At 37.5% G+C, this 20,507-nt stretch overlaps 1 protein-coding gene across 8 annotated transcripts in view; it reads left to right on the top strand.

Moving 5' to 3' along the window:
• SLC16A7 (solute carrier family 16 member 7) overlaps positions 1-20,507 on the top strand; it is a 180,851-nt gene that overhangs the window by 80,809 nt on the left and 79,535 nt on the right. For all 8 annotated transcript variants that reach the window (XM_041755826.1, XM_041755825.1, XM_041755827.1 and 5 more), the window contains one exon: positions 19,003-19,132. The gene's annotated coding sequence lies outside the window, so the exon portion shown is untranslated. The remainder of the gene's footprint in view (positions 1-19,002; positions 19,133-20,507) is intronic.

The following is a 20,507-nucleotide window of genomic DNA, read 5'->3' as shown; positions in this document are numbered from 1 at the left end:
AGATCAGCACAGTTAATACTCTGTAAGCTGTAGAACTTACCCGCATTTATCATTTTTACTATCCCTATATGTTTCTCCACAGTGATGGTTCATAATAACCTGAAAAAGAAGGGAGTTTTCTGCCTAACTTTAAGACCATCAAGAAAAGAAAGCTTTAGGGAAACTATGCCACTTTGCAGCCAGGTTGCAAGAGTAGAACTTAGAAAGGACAGAGAGGCAACAGACAAAAGATTAGAAAACAGGTTGAGTTTCTCTGGGACCATAGCCAAGAAAGAATTAAGTAGGGGGTAAGTGGAAAGCTGCTCTAATCCTTAGAGTTTCCAAGAGCCCTGGAGCTCAGTGTTACAGAAAATGAGGGACATTTTCCAATAAAATGTTTTCCAGATAGTGATTAACCAGATTTGAAAGACAACTTGAACTTCATAGGGATTATGTCTAGTCTTATTTCTCTTAGACTGAGGATGAATTATCTTGATTGCTATTATGTTTTGAATTGAGAGGAAGTCAGGGAGAGAAGGTTCTTCAGCTTCTGAACTCTTTAGAAGTAAGTGAAACAAAAATGCCTCCGCATTTTCCTTTCCCTGGATACTTTATTTGCAAAATCTTTTTTTTGTTTACCCCAACCCTGAATGATGAATTTCTATCATAATACCCTGTTTATTTTCTTTGTATAAGATATCAATATGTAATTACCTCGTTCATATTTATAACTTTCTTTTGACCCCTCTCCTCCACTGAATTATACGTCCATGGGTAGGAATTCATTTGGCTCAGCAGTATAGCCACTGCACTTCGTACATAGTAGGCTTTCAATTGATATTTGTTGAATATTAACTGAATAGGCAATTTGATATTAATAATCCTAGTTCTTCTGACTCTTCATGCTTGGCTTTTTTACCAGGACCTTGAATCCTCTGAAAAGTATTCCACCAGATATATTTCTGGGAATCACATGAAGTCAGAAAGAGATCAAATGAACTGTCCACTACTGTTTCTTACCATTGTTAATGCTGTCAGTGTAAACAACAGCAGCAACAAAAACAAAATATTGCCTATGGAAAGACCTGATCTTCTGATGCTCCAAAAGTAATTGATTACCTAGGACCTGAGGCTGTGATGCAGGCAGTAATGGCAAAAATACTCCTTATACAGATCTATACCAAACTTTATCTTCTGAATCTTAAATCATCAGTGTCTACAAAGCTTCAAGGTCTTTGAGGAAAACAGTATCTTTAGCCTCTGTCCATAAACTCTCCATCCTTTAGAATTCGCAGACTGGACAGCATGGGTACCATGCTATCCATCTTGTCTACTGTTTTATTTTACTCTCTCATGAACTCTCCTCAGGCCTCCCTGCACTCTTCTCTCAGCCTGTAGTTATATAGGATGACAAAAGAAGAACAACAACGATGAAACAACATTTTCAATGCATGCAAATAGATTCCTAGAGTCATCTTCAGTTCACTAGCCCTCTGGGCATAGTTTGGAACCTCCATTTTACTTGTAACAGAACAATTCTCTGTATAAACCACTGTTCTCCTTTAAATCTAGAAGCTCATTGCAAACATTTTCTTAAAAATAGAACTGCTTCAAAAATTGCAGAAAAAATGTTGATAACATTTTTTCCTAACCAAATTAGCTGCTGTAATAATCTCCCTGTTTATCAAGAGATGCATACTTATTAGAGAAAGGTGTAAGCATGGTGGGGAATGAAAGAGGGATGAAGAGTGGTCCTCATTTTGCAGCCCCTTTTAAGATCAAGTATTAATGAATGCAATATTTCAAATAGTGATTCAACCTATGGTATTCTCATATTTGGATGGGAATCTGTTACCAGTTCCTTTGAGAGAGTCAGCTCTAGGCACAGGTGGCATTAGTGGCATTCAGGTAATTTTTTTGAAGGTCTCTGAAAAACATGGCTTAGTCAATCAGAACTCCTCTCAAGATAGGGCTAGATTCAAAGGTATATTTATTTCCATCACTTAGAGGGACCAGCTTAAAGCCAGATAGTCCTGAGACTCCACAAATCCCTTGTTGCAGCTTTATTCCCCAAGGTCCTTGGTAATGAATTTTACGTGTTTGATCCCAAAGGACATGGGGGAAAGTGGAAATTCTAAGTAGTTTGAGTGGAATTTGACTGGCTTTGAGAAAGTTTTCTGTGAGACCAAAATTTACGTATTATCATTTAGTGCTGTGTGAATAGTATACTTCATTTACTGAAATAAATTTAGCTATGTAAACTAAATCTATTGAGTAAATTTTGTCACTATCTGCAGACAATGAATCTAGCCCCAATGTCTATTTTAGGATTGTATGAGCAACAAACGCCACGTTAAGATTATTATGTTATTGCTAAGTACATAAATTTCTTCATTCTAAAGGCTAGAAGAAGCAAAGCACTATAAAAATAGTGTCAAGTTTTATATATCCTGGAATGAAGTTATTTACTGAATCTGAGGTTACAGTGGTAGATACTCTAGAGATTATAAGTATGATTTATTCATGGTTCATGGTCTCAAGATACTTACAGTCCAGGATGGGAGATAGACATGAGATTTTCAAAAATAAAATATGGTATGCTATAATCAAATAGATTTGAGAGTTTAGAGAAGGTAGATATTCCTTTCTCATAAATTATTAGAAGGACTTTCATGATTTTATTTAAAAGGCATCGTTTATTTGTGCGGAAGGATGGGTGTTATTTCTTCATGTGACAATGTAGGAGGGTTGGCAAATGAAGGGATGGTAGATTTCCTGGGGGAAAAAAAACACTTTCTATACTAAAAATAGTCTGGGAGCTTTGTGTCCTGTAACTAAAGCAAATTGAAATACATATTAACATAGTGAAGACTTTGAGAAACTGTGAAATAAATCCACCATTCAGCAGAGAATTCTTCAAATCTACTTGATTATTTATATCCATGTAATGTCTGTAAACATCCTGTGGGACAGGTGTTTCCTGATAGAATATTATGCAATTTAAGACAGAGAATGGTAAAAATGAGCAAGACAAATTTTGCAATGCCTTGAATTTAAGACTCTGCAGTGCCATTGAAGTCTGAGTGATAGAGTAACCCAATCTGAAGATACTGTTCGGAGATTAGTCCTACTGGGTGCGGTGAGGCTGGCTGTTTGGAGAGGTATGGGAGGCAAGCATAGGATACTGAAGATGAGACAGTCCATTAGGGGATAATGTGAGATGAACAGGGATGTGAACCGTGGTGGTCAAAAGAGAAATGGAAAGAAAGATGCATTCAAGAGCTATTTTTTTTTAATTTTTTTAAATTTATTTATGATAGTCACAGAGAGAGAGAGAGAGAGAGAGAGGCAGAGACACAGGCTGAGGGAGAAGCAGGCTCCATGCACCGGGAGCCCGATGTGGGATTCCATCCCGGGTCTCCAGGATCGCGCCCTGGGCCAAAGGCAGGCGCCAAACTGCTGCGCCACCCAGGGATCCCGCATTCAAGAGCTATTAAAGAAAATTATGTATGCAGAAGAAAGGACTTGTTCAGGATAGGAACTGACTGTAATTACCATTAACAGACGTAGGGGAATTTTACATTTCAGTGAGCTATCCTTCTGAAAATGTGTAGGAAGCAGTAAGAAATAATTATAAATTAGGGGGCGCCTGGGTGGCTCAGTTAGTTAAGTGTCTGCCTTCAACTCAGGTCAAGATCCCAGGGTACTGGGGTGGAGCCCTGTGTTGGGCTCCCTGCTCACTGGGGAGTCTGCTTCTCCCTTTTCCTTTGCCCCTGTCCCTGCTCATGCACACTCTCTCCCCCCCCCTCTCTCTTTCTGTCAAATAGATAAAATCTTAAAAAAAAAACAAGAATTATAACTTAGAAAAAGCAATGCTATAAGGGATAGAGAATTGGGACACACTACCAATAAAAATGGTAACTGTATTATAGAGGTAGATAATAATGGAGAGTAAGTAAAGGGAAGAGAGAATCAGCAATATAGCCCTTTATGAGAACCCACATATGTTGGATATGAAGAGGAAAACTAGCCATAGAAGGAGATATAGTGAAGTAGTGAAGTCTCAAGTACAAAGTACAATGAAATATTGTTAAAAACCATAGAACATATGAAATGAGCCACAATGGTTTTGGAGATTAGGAAGTCATGGCTCATTTTCAAGAGAAAATTAACTCAGTGAAACTTGCTAGTGAAAAGTTCGAAGCAAGGAATTATGAGTAGGTGGTGAGAAAGTAGAGTTATAAAGAAAGATGGCCCTTTCATGAAGTTTTGAAGTGAAGATGAGAGAAATATAACCATGGCATGGGAAAAACAACAACAACAACAACAACAACAACACTGGAGAGGTCATGCTTTCCTATTCTTTTTAGGCTTTGGGAGATAAACACATTTTATGGGCCAGAGGAAAGAACCAGAAAAAAAAAACAATATATTAAAAATTGAAAATAAAGTGTGAAAATTATTGGAGCCAAATCTCTTAGAAAGGCGTAGACTTCATTAACAATGATGAGTTAAGGAATCATCATGAGATGAAAGAAGGCTGTGTTTTTGTTCTGCACACAGAACAGGAAGAGAAGGTTTGTAATAGTGGTAAAAGGTAGGTAATCCCCCCCCTTTTTTTTTGGTAATCCCCTTTTTGCCCTTCCCAGGTTTGTAAAGATCTCATGAAAAATGATTGCAGCTCGCAGCTCCCACCCCCGCTCCTTGTCCTACTGTCAGTCAGATTGGCATGTGTAGGGCTGGCAAACAAGAAGTGGAAAAAAGCTTAGGGCTCTCTGCTGAAGCAGGAAGAAATGTGAAGGAAGTGAGAGCTCTTCCCTGGCCCAGCAAAGTCAGAACAAATAGGAGCAAATCGCCTGGAACAGAATGGAACCCAGGCAGGCAGGACAATCTCTGGCCTGAGAGAATGGCTGGATGCCAGGATCTAGGAGAGGAGGGTGAGCTGGAAGCCAAACTAATACAATGATTACAATGTAGAGAAATTAAATTAGGGATAAATTATTTGGAATTATCTATATCTTCCCTGGCCAGGTATCTGCGAAACCTGAGAGAGGAAATCCTCCAGGCTTTTAGGAGAAAACTAAGGAAGGAAAAACAGATGCCAAGTGCAAAGACAAAAAGGGTTCTAATAATTTCGTTATTTCTAACTTGGTGTGGGGGCAAGTGTGTCACTATCCTCAGAGGACTGCATCTGCTTGTTTCTGTGCTTCTGTGGGATTCGCAGTCTTGACGAGCACTGTAAGGAGGAGAAAGGGAATGAGCCAGTTTTCCTTTCTCTGCATTGGGGGATGATGCTTCTTTCTGGTGACCTTCCAGAAGTGACAAGCAGGATCGAACCAATTGATTTATTTTCAGCGGCTCCTGTAGCTCTCATCGAGGTTATATTTAACTTTGGGTTCATTTTTGTTCCAGTCAGCTCCCACTTCATTATCAGGGTGCAGTGCAGATCACATAACAACGTCAGATGCTACATAGGAAGGCTTGAGATTGGGAATTCTGTGGAGCTTCCCAGTGGGGCTTCCTTAGAGAAGATCTTCATAGTGAATCTTGAGAATGTCATAAAACAGGATGAAAGTAATCACTTTCGGCCCTGCCTCCTCTTTCAGTGAGGTTTTATTGATATCCTGTAAGAAATGACTCCAGTTAATGGTCCCCACCGATGTCAGTATCATATAATTTATATAGAAGTTGGACAAGAGGAATACCTTTTGGTGTTTGTAAACAGTCGATTCTTATGCATTATTTATGATATCTTTAGCGACTATTTAAAATTCTATTGAACATGTTATTTTTACTGAACAAAATATGATGACATGATTTCCATTTGGTAGTTGTAGACTATAATTTTTTAGGATATATAAATTGGGCCAATATGGGAATTAAAAATATATAGTGTATGAGTTGAAATATCATAGTTCTTTAAAACACTTTGAAGATCTTTTAATGTGCAAGGTGCTGCTTTCATTCGTAGGAAAATATCTTCATGTGATTTATTTACAACATTGAGCCAAATTGTCCCGACTTTACGGGAACATGGAAATATGCTCCACTATTTTAATCTTGATAATGAGAAACCATTCAAACATATACCAGGCTCTCTGAGGATCTTATGTAATAATTTTTATAGAAACTGAATAAAATTCTCAGCTCATTTCAGGAACTAACACTTGGCCTTTAGGAGCCTCTTGCATTTAAGAATGTTGCCCAGTCCCCTTACATAATGGAATTCGTTTGGAGGATTCTTTCAAAAGAACTTTTCTCATTCAGCCCGTAGTTTTTAGAATCTTGGGAAACTTGCTCAAATAATGTCTATCTCTTCATTACTTATTTTTGAATGACAGTAGCATTTTTTCAGAGAAGGAAAGAAATCTGTATTTCGGAAGCTAAGAAAGTCCATAAAATGGTACTATTTTAGTATCATAGAATCAAATAGAAGCTGAAAGAGACCTCAGAGAATGCCTAATCCTGCTGTCTTTTTACAAATAAGGAAATTAAGAGCCAGTGTGAATGTCACTTGCTCAAAGGGTGACAATACTTTAGTGACATTTATTGAGATATATGTATTTGAATTTTCCAGTGTTATATCTCTGTATGTCACATAAAGCAAGATACAGAGTATATGAGTCATTTTAATCACTTGGTCATTTTACATGTCCAACAGACACTATTCCTGTATGGAAATACAGGCTCAGTACATTTTAGAAATATAACCCTTAAAATATTTTTTTTAATTATTTGATTCTAGTTAGTGTAAATAAGAACACTCTGAGTTCTTTGTGAGATCTGCCTCTCTAAATACACTTAATTATAGACAATTTAAGTTTACTAGACCTCCAGGGACTGCACTATTCATTTCTTCACCCCTGTTCCCAACTGCTTCTTAAACTGAAAGAATTTGCTGGTGTTCGACTTAACCCTGTAAGAGATTTTAAGAAAAAAGTACTAAGGCTACACCCTTGGTTAGGTCTTTCCTTGCTTTTGTGACTTTTTGATTCAGTTTTTGCACTGAGACAGTGTGTTCATTTGAGAATCTTTTTATCAGGCTGAAGGTGGGGAAAATGTGTCTTACAATCCTGCAAGTCCCTCTAATACATGGGCTGTCCCTTCTTCCATTTCATCCCTGCTTGCAAGCAGATCAGATCTTTTAAGACCTCATTGCCTCTTCTAGTGCTTTTAAATATTGCTAATTAAAACCTATTCTTTCTACCAGCATTCTTTATCCATATCTCTTGTCTCAAAACCCCAACTGCTTTGTGTGCATTTTCCACCTTCCAAGATATCACAGACAAATAGTTTTATCAAATATTTCCTCCCTGCCTAACATAAGTTGTCATTTTTCTAATTTCTTCTAAGAGTCCTCTTGACCATCTGTCCATCCCTGAAGCCAATACCACACATTTTAGGATTTTGTTTTACATACACCACCTCAGATTTTGTTGTTCTATCAAACAGCTCTAATATCTTAAGGCTTACAATAGACATCATTTTTTATTCATACTACTTGGATATATGGGTCAATTATAGCTCTAGTTGGCTCTTGGGTGACCTTCAAAACATATTCTCATTTTCAGGGATCTAGGGATCTGTTTTCATATTAAAATGTAAGGATTATAGGTATAGAGTCAAAACATTCAAATATATTTTAAGGTGACTCAGATTTGGTCCAAACTTGATTGATTTATATCCCATTGACAAAGCATGTCCTAAGTTAGTGGGAAGGGAATATATTTTGTCTGCAGAGAAGCATAGCAAAGATGGGTAGACCAGGACAGAAAATTATGCATAAAAAATAAAATTGTCAATTGAATTCATTCATAAATATATAGTAGAAGAAGCATCTGACCTTTATAGGTTCCTGAGAGTTCCACAGCCCTTCCTTTCTAAATTTTATAATCCTGACTACTGATACTATTTTTCTAAATCCACTGGATGGTAATTTTCTGTGGGATCTAGCTATTGTTTCCTCTTCCTATTTTGGCAATTATCAACCAATTGAATGTCTCCTGAAGTCTCTGTGGGGAAGTACATAGCTGAAATGGGCAAGCTGAACCTAGGCAAGTGACTATAAGCAACGTAAGGATTGAAACAGGTCAAATATAGCAGGGGGGAGAAAGAGCAGTGATATGAACACTGCCAGTAGTTCCTGATTGCAGAGTAACACCAAGACAGTAGGAAGTGTACAGTCCTTAAGTCTATGAGAGCCTGGTCCTAGGGTGAAACCAATGCTGCAGATAGACTCAAAACCAGACACTCAACAGTATTGAATTTCCAATTTCATTATCTGCAAAATGGAGACTATAGCTCCTAAACAGAATAGAAAAAATACATGTCAAAGTGTCAGGTGTCTTAATCAGTGACTTAAGAGGTAGCAGTAAATGTTATTTATATGGGTAATTGGTAATCAGCAAATGTAATTCATATCTAAATCAATGCATGGAGACCATCTCTGGGTATCTTCTTTACAAGTTATAGAAAAGCTTCCTAATTTCACTTAGGTATAACTAAAAACAAAACAATATAAAATAAGATAAAAGGACACAAAAATGGAGGTAAGATCTTTAAAAATATAGCTTGTAATTTCACTGTATTACTTACTATAATCATATTTGGATTGGTTGTAGATGAGTTAAAATTAGCCTGTTTTTTAAAGCAGACATAAACCTCAAAATTAGGGCAAATAATTAAATGTATAAGATTAAGCTAACATATTTTATATATTAAGATATTATAATAATAGTTACTTCAAATTAGTATAATTAAAATATATATATATATATATATATTTTTTTTTTTCCTACAAACTTCACCTTAAGACTATGACCTATGTTTTTTTTTTTCTTTGTATTTTTTTTTTAGTAGGCTCCATGGCCAGCATGGAGCCCAACGAGGGCTTGGACTCACGACTCTGAGACCAAAACCTGAACTGTAACCAAGAGTCAGATGCTTAACTTTCTGAACCACTCAGGCACCTGTCTGTGTTTTTTTTTCTTTTAATGCATCTCTTTTGTCAGATATTTTGAATTTTACTATCATACACATACATATCACCGTATTTTCACTGAACGTTATATCATAAATATTTCTCATGTTAGTACACAATTTTCATAATTATCATTTAATGTATGTATAACAGTCTAACAGTCTATCAACTGAATGACAGTAATACGTTCATCCACTTCCCAAGTTTGGGCATTATGTTGTCTTTCGTTTCCCCATGCTCTAAATGTGATTACTCAAGGGAGACAGGGGGCAGGGCTTATAGCATCATCAGACTATGCTGATAAGACATTGGGTAACAAAGATGTATGTCATAGATGGACACAGATATGTTCAGGATACTAAAAAGAGCAATGTTTCTTAGGGACTTTCAGCCACCTGGTGGGCAGAGGAATCAGTAGACCAGGGGAGCTTATCTCGGTGAATTGGAAGACCCTGTTACTTCATGCCTCTGGCCTTAAGGTTGATTCACCTTGCTTTGGTACTATTTCTTTATCCTGCCCCCAGTGGTATTGTATTTTAAAGACACTTCTAGGGGATTTTAGCATATTTTTGAATCTCATAGTTGGTATCAGGAGATCTTAATGGATTTTTTTCTTTACTTGATTTTTTAAAAAATGGGCTTCTTAATAGAAAAGTAAGAAAGATATTCTCTGGCCCTGTAATCTTCCTTGAAAAATCCAGCAATTTTTTTAAACACCCCTTCCCTAATGCCAGTTAACTACCTTCTTTTCAAATTGAGCAAAGAAAGAAACACCAGAAAATCGTTGAAGATGAAATGGAAATGCAAAATGAAAGCTATAATTACATTTATTCCAGGTTGACCAGAGAATGTCACTGAATGTGAAAGGTGAGAAAGATAATATGAATGCCTTTCCAGCTGTGCTCCAAGGAATTCTAAACATCTTAAGAGGAATCTTAGGGACCATTTCATGGAAGGAGTCAGGGAATTATAATAGCGATGGAGGATCTTTATGACTGACTACCCACTCTTCCCCCCTAGTAAACCAGAGTAGCGGGTTTGGGTACTAGGATTCTGAATAAGACTTTGTTTCTAGAAAGGATTCTATGGCTTTAAAATCTGTTGAGGGAAAGGGTGTAGAGAGTAAAACCACACTGATCTATTGCCATCGTCCTTACCTACAGAGCCATACGTATTTTATGGCTCTAGGATGGAAGAGAAGACTACACATGCTAATAGGTAAAATACTATTAAAATACTAAATAGGTAAGTTTTTCTCTAGACATGAAAATATATTTACAAGTTTGGGCTGATTCCTCTTATCTAAACACACTAGATTGCATACTGTTAGTGCTATTAGATAAATAATTCTAATAATTACTAGAGCTTTATCGAATGTTTAATTGATCACCACATTTGTTCGATAGTCACTGTTAAAATTCTCATTTTACAGTAGCGGAAACTAAGAAATTAAATACATCTTGAATGTAGTGGGATAGAGGTTTGCATTCAGAGAGTTTTGACTTCAAACACAAGGGTGTTTAACTTCTTTTTTTTTCTGTATGGCACAGCTGTATGCTAATTCATAAGCAATAAAAATTCTTATTTCCAAGACACTCATTTCTCTTTCACCTTTGAGGATATTTATTGAACACCTACCAAGTTCTGAGAATAAAATCAAATAAGATAGAGTTTATCCTGGAGAATAGGGGATGGTGCCAAGGAACTGTGATATATATGTTATGTGACATACATATTTTGGAATATTATGCACAGGGAGTTAGGATTGGGATTATAGTCAGACACAGATAAGGGAGCTGATATCTATCTATACCTTAAATTATAGACAGGAGTTAGTCAGATAGAGGAAGATAGTGGTGAAATAGTGGAATAAATAGCAAATGTGCTGTACAGTGGCGGGACATCATGATGGCTCAAGAACTACAGATAGTTCACTACAATAATTACAACCAACTCTTGCAGGTGTGTTAGAGAAAGAGTCTGACCAGCAATTTTCAAACATTCAAAATCACCCGAGGGATTTACTGAATGTAGCTTGCTGGGTCTCACTCACAAAGTTTTCATCCAGCAGATCTGAGTTAGTGCTTTAGAATTTAGTTGTCTAACAAGTTACTATGTAATGCATATGCTATTCAACCAGGAGCCACACCATGAGAATTACTAGGTAAGATCCATAAACAGAGGCCAATTTCTTTTTACTGTAGTATGGTTAAAATTTGGCTAACAGGAAAAAAGCATTAGAAACAAAAGGACATGAACAGTCTATATGTAACACAAACAGAACCATCTGCTACAACTCACAACCAAATTAATATATAAGGAAATATATATTTGCATACTAAAGTTTTGTGTTTGGCGGTTTTTGTAAAGATTAATAGAAAGCTAAGATACACTCATTATATAATATTTAAACATTTTCAAAAATACATGAATTACACATCACCCTTTTCCAAAGTCACCAGCTACTAACAGCTTCTCACATGTATGTAGAAGACTGGCTTGTGGACGCATGGCTTCCATTTTCATATCTGTGCCTCCTCTCTGTGTTTTTTTTGTGCATCTGTCTTTATTTTCTTTCATGTTTTTAAATTTTTTTTTTTATTGGAGTTCAGTTTGCCAACATATAGCATAACATCCAGTGCTCATCCTGCCAAGTGCTCCCCTCAGTGCCTGTCACCCAGTCACCCCAACCACCCCCCGCCCACTTCCCCTTCCACCACCCCTTGTTTGTTTCCCAGAGTTAGAAATCTCTCATGTTTTGTCACCCTCACTGATATTTTCACTCATTTTCTCTCCTTTCCCTTTTATTCCCTTTCACTAATTTTTATATTCCCCAAATGAATGAGACCATATGATGTTTGTCCTTCTCTGATTGACTTATTTCACTCAGCATAATCCCCTCCAGTTCCATCCACATTGAAGCAAATGGTGGGTATTCGTCTCTTCTGATGGCTGAGGAATATTCCATTGTATACATAGACCACAGCTGCTTTATCCACCATCTTTCGATGGACACCGAGGCTCCTTCCACAGTTTGGCTATTGTGGACATTGCTGCTATAGACATCGGGGGGCAGGTGTCCTGGCATTTCACTGCATCTGCATCTTTGGGGTAAATCCCCAGCAGTGCAATTGCTGGGTCATAGGGCAGATCTATTTTTAACTCTTTGAGGAACCTCCACACAGTTTTCCAGAGTGGCTGCACCAGTTCACATTCCCAGCAACAGTGCAGGAGGGTTCCCCTTTCTCCACATCCTCTCCAACATGTGTTGTTTCCTGCCTTGTTAATTTTCCCCATTCTCACTGGTGTGAGGTGGGATCTCATTGTGGTTTTGATTTGTATTTCCCTGATGGCAAGTGATGCGGAGCATTTTCTCATGTGCTTGTTGGCCATGTCTGTGTCTTCCTCTGTGAGATTTCTGTTCATGTCTTTTGCCCATTTCATGATTGGATTGTTTGTTTCTTTGGTGTTGAGTTTAATAAGTTCTTTATAGATCTTGGATACTAACCTTTTATCTGATGTGCCATTTGCAAAAATCTTCTCCCATTCTGTAGGTTGTGTGTGTCTGTCTTTAAACCCTCTTTTCCTCTCTCTCATAAACTACCTGTGATTGCCTTTAGGGACCACCTGGATAGTTTAGGATCAAGCTCCTCTTTCAAGATCCTTAACTCAGTCACATATTTTGCTAGAAGCCTTAGTCTGTTGGGGCTGCTGTAGCAAAATACCATAGGCTGTGTCGCTTTCTGGAGGTTGGGAAGCCCAAGATTAAGGTGCCGGCAGATTCTGTGTCTGGTGAGAACCAGCATCCCGATTCATAAATGGCCGTCTTTTTGTGCCCTCTCATGGCAGAAAGGGTGAAAGAAATCTCATGGGCCTCTTTCATAAGGACATTGATCTCACTCATGACCTAATTACCTCCAACAGGCCGCATCTCCAAATATCATATTGGGATTAGGTTAGGTGAATTTGGGGAGGATATAGCATAGACTCAAAAGTCTACTGTCTCATCTAAATATTAACATCAAATATAGGTGTGACTCAAGGTATGAATCATCCGGAGGCAAATCTTCTCCAGCAATGAACCTGTGAAATCTTCCAAAATATAATGGCGAGACAGATGTAGGATAGATATTCCCATTCCAAAAGGGAAAAATTGGAAAAAAGAAAGAAGGGATTCCAAGTAAATCCAAAACCCAGTATTAAGTCTTCAGAGCAAACAACATTAAATCTTAAGGATCAAGAATAATCTTTTTTTCACTAGATTCTCTGCCTTCTGGACCCACTGAAGCTATGATCTCATTTTTGCCGCTCTCACAGGTCAGAGTGAACACTCTCTGTTCCCGCACACAGCCCGTTGCCCAGGGCTCCTTTGTACATCACCCTCACTAGGGCTCCCTGTCGTAGCCCTATCCCTGTAGTAGTATTTCGCCTGGGCTCTGCCCCAGTAGGATGGCGTTCTATATCCATGACTCTCCTTACTAGGATCCTGATGCTGCGACTCTTTCAGGCATCTTCTGGAATCTAGGTGGAGGCAGCCATGCTCCCATGGCTCTTGCATTCTGCACACTGACAAAGATGGTAGAGGAGTATGGAAACCACCAAAGTTTACCTCCTGTGTCCTCTAGAACTGCACCAGGGGCAGCCAACGAGCTCAGTTCTGGAGTGCAGAGAGCAGAGCCCATGATGTGAGGTAGCACTGGGCAGCATGTCCCAAGGTCTCACTTACGTGAAACCACCTTCGGGCAGCCCCACCTTTGAAACCACTCTGTACTGTGGACCTGCGATGGAAAGGGCTGCCCTGATGATTTCTGAATTGTTTTTGAGGAGACTCTTCCTTTGTCTTCAACAGTAGCTCATGCTCCTATTGAGGTGGCTGTCTAATTTTATCAAAGTGTTTTGCCCACACTTTTAGTATTCTCTTCTGACCACACTTTCTCATTCTCTTCAGTATGGATAGGCTGAGAGTTCTCCAAATCTTAAATTCTGCCTCCTTTCTGATTAACAGTTCTGCCTTTAAATCATTTCTTTCTTCTGGCATTTAACTATAAAAAGGAATTTTACTATAAAAAGGCCACTCCTTCAACACTTAGAAATAACTTCAGCTAAATATCCGATTTCATCACTCACAAGTCCTACAGTAGAGCTAGAAGATGAACACAGTTCTTAGCCACTTTATGGCAAGGGTCACCATTGCCTCATTGTCTAATAATAGCATGTGCCTGATTTCCATCAGACCTCATCAGAATCGCCTTTACCTCCCATATTTCTACTAACATTCTGTTCAGGATTAACTCTGATATTCTTGGAGAAGACTTGGGCTTTCTTTACAGTCTCCTCTTTTCTTAATCGGCTGTCACTAGAATCACCCTTAATTCATTTATGGTAATAGCCTTTTTTCACGTGCACCCCAAAATTGGTCCAGCTTCTCCCCACTACCCAGTTCCAAAGCCACTTTCACGTTTTTAGGTGTTTGTTATGACAGCATCCCACTCCCAGTATCAATTTTTTATCTTAGTCTGATAGGGTTGCTGTAACAAAATAACATACACTAGGTGGCTTATAAATAACAGAAATTCATTACTTACAGTTGTGGAGGCTGGGAAGTCTAAGTTCAAGGTGCCAGCAGATTCAGTGTCTGGTGAGGAACCTTTCCTGGTGCACAAACAGCCATTCTTCACTGTGTCTTCACTTGGCAGGGGGAGCAACCTTGCTCCCTGGGGCCTGATTTATAAGGGCACTAATCTTATTTATGAGGGCTTCATCCCACTGACCTAACTGCCTTCTAAAGGTCCTACTTTCAAATACCATCAGAGCTGGGGATTGGGTATCAACATATGAATTTTGAGGGAATGTGAACACTCAGTTTCTGCAACCATATAAGATATATTGCAGGTTCTAGGGATTAGGACATGGACATATCTTATTCAGGGCCACTACTCACCCACTGCAACTGTTTTTACACAATTCTTAAAGCATAGTATTAGAAATCAAGAATTGGTTGGTGTGGGATGTCCATTTCCAATTCCTTATAAATAATTATGTGCTGACTTGTATTATTTTTTTAAAATTTGCCCATTATCGGGATCCCTGGGTGGCACAGCGGTTTGGCGCCTGCCTTTGGCCCAGGGCGCAATCCTGGAGACCCGGGATCGAATCCCACATCGGGCTCCCGGTGCATGGAGCCTGCTTCTCCCTCTGCCTGTGTCTCTGCCTCTCTCTCTCTCTCTCTGTGTGACTATCATAAATAAAAAAAAAAAAAATTAAAATTTGTCCATTATCAAAACATCCTTAGTTAATTTGACTTTTATTATCAATTAGCATTCTCAGAGTCCTTTTAACTACAGCAGTGGTTCACATCTAAAAATAGGTTTTGTGTTACTGACATTTTGTGGGCCATGCACTATTGATATGTCTCTTGTCTAGTTGTCAAAGTAAATCAGTCTATAGGATTTAAAAGATGGTCCATCTGGAAAAGTAAAAGAACCTCTCTGGAATAGATTCCAATTTTAATTCAATTACCTGTTGGAAAAGAGAATTGGTTCAGTTTAATTCCTGTTGGAGGATTGGGCGAGTTGTCATGTAAACTTAAACATTGCACGTTAATTTGACACTATCTTTTTGTATAAGAAAAAGCACATAGAAATCTTAAAGACTAGTTCATTATTCTTTAAGGAACATAGTAATTCCTTTAGGTGAAAACACAGCCACTTTATAGGTAGGATGTGAAGAACAAGTCATGCTTTATCTATAGGCTATCTAGATTAATTTATAGTGAAGTCAATAGCCTCCTAACATCCATTGATTTAATTTGGGACTTAGACTGCTGAGTACATTATTTCTGGACTGTGTTTTGAAACGTAGACTTCTGGATGGCATAGACTATTGATAAGGGTTCATAAAATCGATTCATCCTGATTTAGATTTGGGTAGTTGAAGAAATATTCACAAAGTATATAAAGGAAATTCTGATATTCTGTACAACTAAATGAAAAAGGACTTTAAATGTAACACTAGAGTTTAACCATTGATCATCACTGATAGTTTTATTGTTTCTTTGTCCTACGTCTTCCTTTCAGATAACCCATATCTCTAGAAGGCAAGGCAGGGTTTGGGGCTTCAGCACATCCAACCACATATTTGTTTTTTAAAAAAAATACTTGAGGGATCCCTGGGTGGCGCAGCGGTTTGGCGCCTGCCTTTGGCCCAGGGCGCGATCCTGGAGACCCGGGATTGAATCCCACGTCGGGCTCCCGGTGCATGGAGCCTGCTTCTCCCTCTGCCTGTGTCTCTGCCTCTCTCTCTCTCTCTCTGTGACTATCATAAATAAATAAAAATTAAAAAAAAAATACTTGAAGTAGACAAATGTTTTTAGTAGTTATTAAGCCACCTTTTTGTCAATGACAATGGTATATTGTAGTCTATATACTCAAAAACATTATAGACAGGGTAGATGTAAATAAGCTGAAATAATGATGAATTTCTAAAGACTTTTTGAAGGATAGTTGAGGTTTAGAATTACAAACATCAAATATTTGAATTCCAGTTGACAAGACAGGCAAGGATAATGTGCAAGAATATAAATTTGGAAATTCACCATTGAAAATAAAACTGAAGAAGTATATTTGTGAGCAGAAAGAGCAGCCTCTGAGGTGCTGTGTCAAAGTAGAATCAGTAACAATACGCCTAACAAAAATACTAGTCTTGATACAAATTTAGTCACTTATTGGACATTGCACTTTGGAAAAATCACTTTGTACCTTTGATTCTTTATGCCCCTATCTCTAAATGTGACTAAAAAAACTACTTCTTCATTCATGGGATTATGATAATTAATTGAATTTTTGGAAAAAAGTTAAGCATTTTTTTTTCATGCAACCTGTTATAAGTAAAAGTCATCATGAAACAAGTGGCGTATATGTTAACTGCTAAGAGACCAAATTAGCTGAGAGCCTAGTCCAACTTCTAGCTATAGTAATTAACACAGCTTTTGTAGGGGCGAATAAACTTTGTGCCTCCTTGGACTTTAGAACGCAATCTCCAAAATAGTTGTGTTCCCAAATTAAATGAAAGTCTTCCCATATTCTGAGGAATTGTTGATCTCGGCGTGCCTGGGTGGCTCAGTTTTCTAAACATCTGCCTTCAGCTCAGGTCATGATCTTGGGGATTGAGCACCATGTTGGGCTCCTTGCTCATTGGAGAGGCTGCTTCTCCCTCTCCGTCTTGCTCCCCCTCCCCCATTCATGTTCTCTCTCTCTCTCTCTCTCTCAAATAAAAATCTTTTAAAAAAAAGATTGTTGATCTCCTGTTTTTTTAGTGTGACACATAATTCTAAAGGACTGCTTTTCATTTTTAAAGCTAAAGACCAATATATGGATCATATGAATATATTTGCATAAGCATGTATTAAAACAGGATACTTTAATAGACGTAGAGAAGAGGATGTAAAATAGATTAATATAACTACCAAACAGGAAGTTATAGCTTCCTGGATCTTTTGCCAATTTGTTGAAAAAAGCCATGGATATGGGTTGATCTTTCTGTAAGAAAATAGGCTAGCAGTTAGGTTAAAGCACTGAAAGGTTTGTAGAAATGTCGGAGAGCAAGCATTTAGAATGTGGACTTGTCAAGATCTCTTGTTGTGGCCTCCATGCTGACCTCCATAAAGCATGATGATAATTAAGCATAGACTGAAAGGTCAGAGCCCAATTTTCAGAAATGCCTCAGGCTTTCCTCTGAGGCTTTGCCCTGAGCTCAGGGCAGCTGTCTCTGCCAGAGGAAACTGACAGAAATGTATTTCTTCAAAATATGAAAAGGGTTTTCTGCATTTGAGTGGGCTGGTAGTAAGATGGGGCTGCCAACTCTGAAGTTACCAAGGCTCCTGGTAAGACCAGAATAGATGTTTCTTCTCACGCTGTTACCCCAGACCTTTTAACGTAAACTCTTTATTCCGAGCAGAAGTTAAAACTTTAATTTCAGGGGCACCTGGGCAGCTCAGTTGGTTAAATGTCTGACAGTTGATCTCAGGGTCCTGGGATGGAGCCCTGAGGCAGGCTCTGCACTCAGCAGAGAGTCTGCTTGAGATTTTCTCCCTTTGCCCACCCCCCTGCTCATACTCTCTCTCTCTCTAAAATAAATGAATAAAATATTTTTAAAAAAACTTTAATTCAGCCTTCTCCATTTCTCAGATTTTATTCATGACTTTATAGTTCCCTGACTAATCTTCATTCTAGTCCCCACCCTCAGTTTCTCACTGACTTGGCAGCTGGATCATAGGCTTTCCTCATCCTCTCATACAAATCTCATTTGGCCTGGTGGCTCTGTTGCTCTCCTTCCACACTTTAGGAAACATGGCCCTGCACGCGAAGCAGGCAACTGGTTATTTAATTCAAAGAGTTGACTTTTTGTCAACTTTAATTTGGGCAAAGGAATGTCCAACCTCAACAAATTAAACTCTGAGTACTAGCTTCTATATATTCAGCACAAGATTACGTTGAAATAAAAGTATTTGATGTATTATGGAATTTTAGCCTATTGGTCTGTCACCCAGATCTGATTAGGAAGTTTTGATTCTAAATCAGAGGATCCCTAAAATACTTTTAGTCCTTTTCATGATCAATCTAATTGTGAGACATATATGTTACTGATAATATTTCCAATAATTCTCTTTTAAACTTTGTTTCCATTGTCAATGGATAATATCTTTAAATGAATTTTAGAGTAAATTATCTAAATGAGTATAGGAAATTGAATGCCAGCAAGTGAATGCCAATAAATTTCCTTCTCATAATGGTAGATATGCAATCTAATGTTATTTTTTTTTAAAAACCTATTTCTTCATTTTATACTTATAATTTTTTTCTCATGCATATATGTTTGATCATTTTGTTCATACATTAAGAGTTCTATCAATGGATTGACAAAGAAATTTTGCTAATTATTAAAATATGGTCACAATATCCTGGGATGAATAAAAACTAGCAGCTCTACTGAAGCTTATGGAACTCAATTATACATGTAACCTTTGGTGTTTTTCATTTCTTTAGGTAATTGAGAGTCTGCTCTACCTCTCTCCCTTGGCATTTTCTTCACATACCACTTCAAGGAATAGTGACTAGGCTCGAAAGTTCCACAGATAATCCAAAAAAATCTGTTCAAGTTGGCATCTATCAACAGGTAAAATTACACTTTTAATTCCTGTTTGTCTTGATTATTTCATAAACAAAAGGAAAAAGACATAACAGCTATGAGTTGTGAAGAATATTAGACTTGTGCACAGAAAGATAACATGAGACCAGTGAGTATGTATGAATTGGATCTTGATCAACCCAAGAGTTGTTTAATAATGAACAGATGGTAATCTTGGAAGTGTAATTTTTCCAAGGTTAATTGGTTAGGGTCCACTCCATAATGATTTAGGTAAGAGATCATAAGATACCAATTTATGTGGAAAAAAACTAAATAGCTAAGAGATAAGTAAGTAAATTGGTATGAATAGTGACTCTAAGCCTGGAGTATGCAATTATAATTAAAATCAAGCAAATATGCTGAAAACACATACAAAAATCACATACAGAGATAAACTGGTGAAAAACTAACAATACAAAAAAGAAGGAGGATTATGGAGAAAAAATAGCTCAATCATATAATCTTCTTTTTTAAGGCCCTTCAGTTTTCTATGAGCATAGATTCCTGTCTATACAATAGAAATCACAACATCAACCTAGCTCATTAGTAAATTTCACTACTCATATTTATAACATGATTGGGATATTAGTAAATTTCAATATTCATATTGATATAATAATATTTAAATAATGTATTTAAGATTATTTAGAAATGTGGTTTTGAAGTGACTGAAAAACAAATCATCCAGTTGTATTTCTAAGTGTTTACAATAGTAGATGTGATAAAAGTTACAATAGTTTAAACTCATGAAATAATAATGAAAGACAAGTTCTTTTATGCAAACAGGAAAATTGCAGAGAACTGCTCTATTTTAAGTTTCATTTTTATTATTTACCTATATGAATTTTTGAAATCAAGTCCTTTCAATAACTATGGACCAATTAGAAAAGTTTAATGTACAGAATATTTCCATCTAAAAAGTACATATAGATCACTGAAAATATGCTTGATATAATTTGACAGTAAACAAAAATTAAACCCATCTCTGTTTTTTCAGAAATATCTGTTTAGTTTTTTGGAGGGTTTTCCAAAAACATGTGGCAAAATTAGTTTTTATTAACTTACCCCCAATATTTTTTAAGGATTTTATTTATTTTTTTATTCATGACAGACACACAGAGAGAGAGAGAGAGAGAGAGAGAGAGAGAGAGAGAGGCAGAGACATAGGCAGAGGGAGAAGCAGGCTCCATGCAGGGAGCCTGACGTGGGACTCGATCCTGGGACCCCAGGATCACACCCTGGGCTGAAGGCGGTGCTAAACCGCTGCGCCACCAGGGCTGCCCTACTTCCAATATTATTTTACCAATAGAAAATGGTTTCATTTTCCTCTACATTTCAAGTGGAACATGTTCACAAATAAAAT

This window comes from Vulpes lagopus, chromosome 5, assembly GCF_018345385.1.
Source record: "Vulpes lagopus strain Blue_001 chromosome 5, ASM1834538v1, whole genome shotgun sequence".
Lineage (NCBI taxonomy): Eukaryota > Metazoa > Chordata > Mammalia > Carnivora > Canidae > Vulpes > Vulpes lagopus.
Note: the sequence above shows the minus strand (reverse complement) of the source record. Positions and strands in the feature narration are given on the sequence as shown.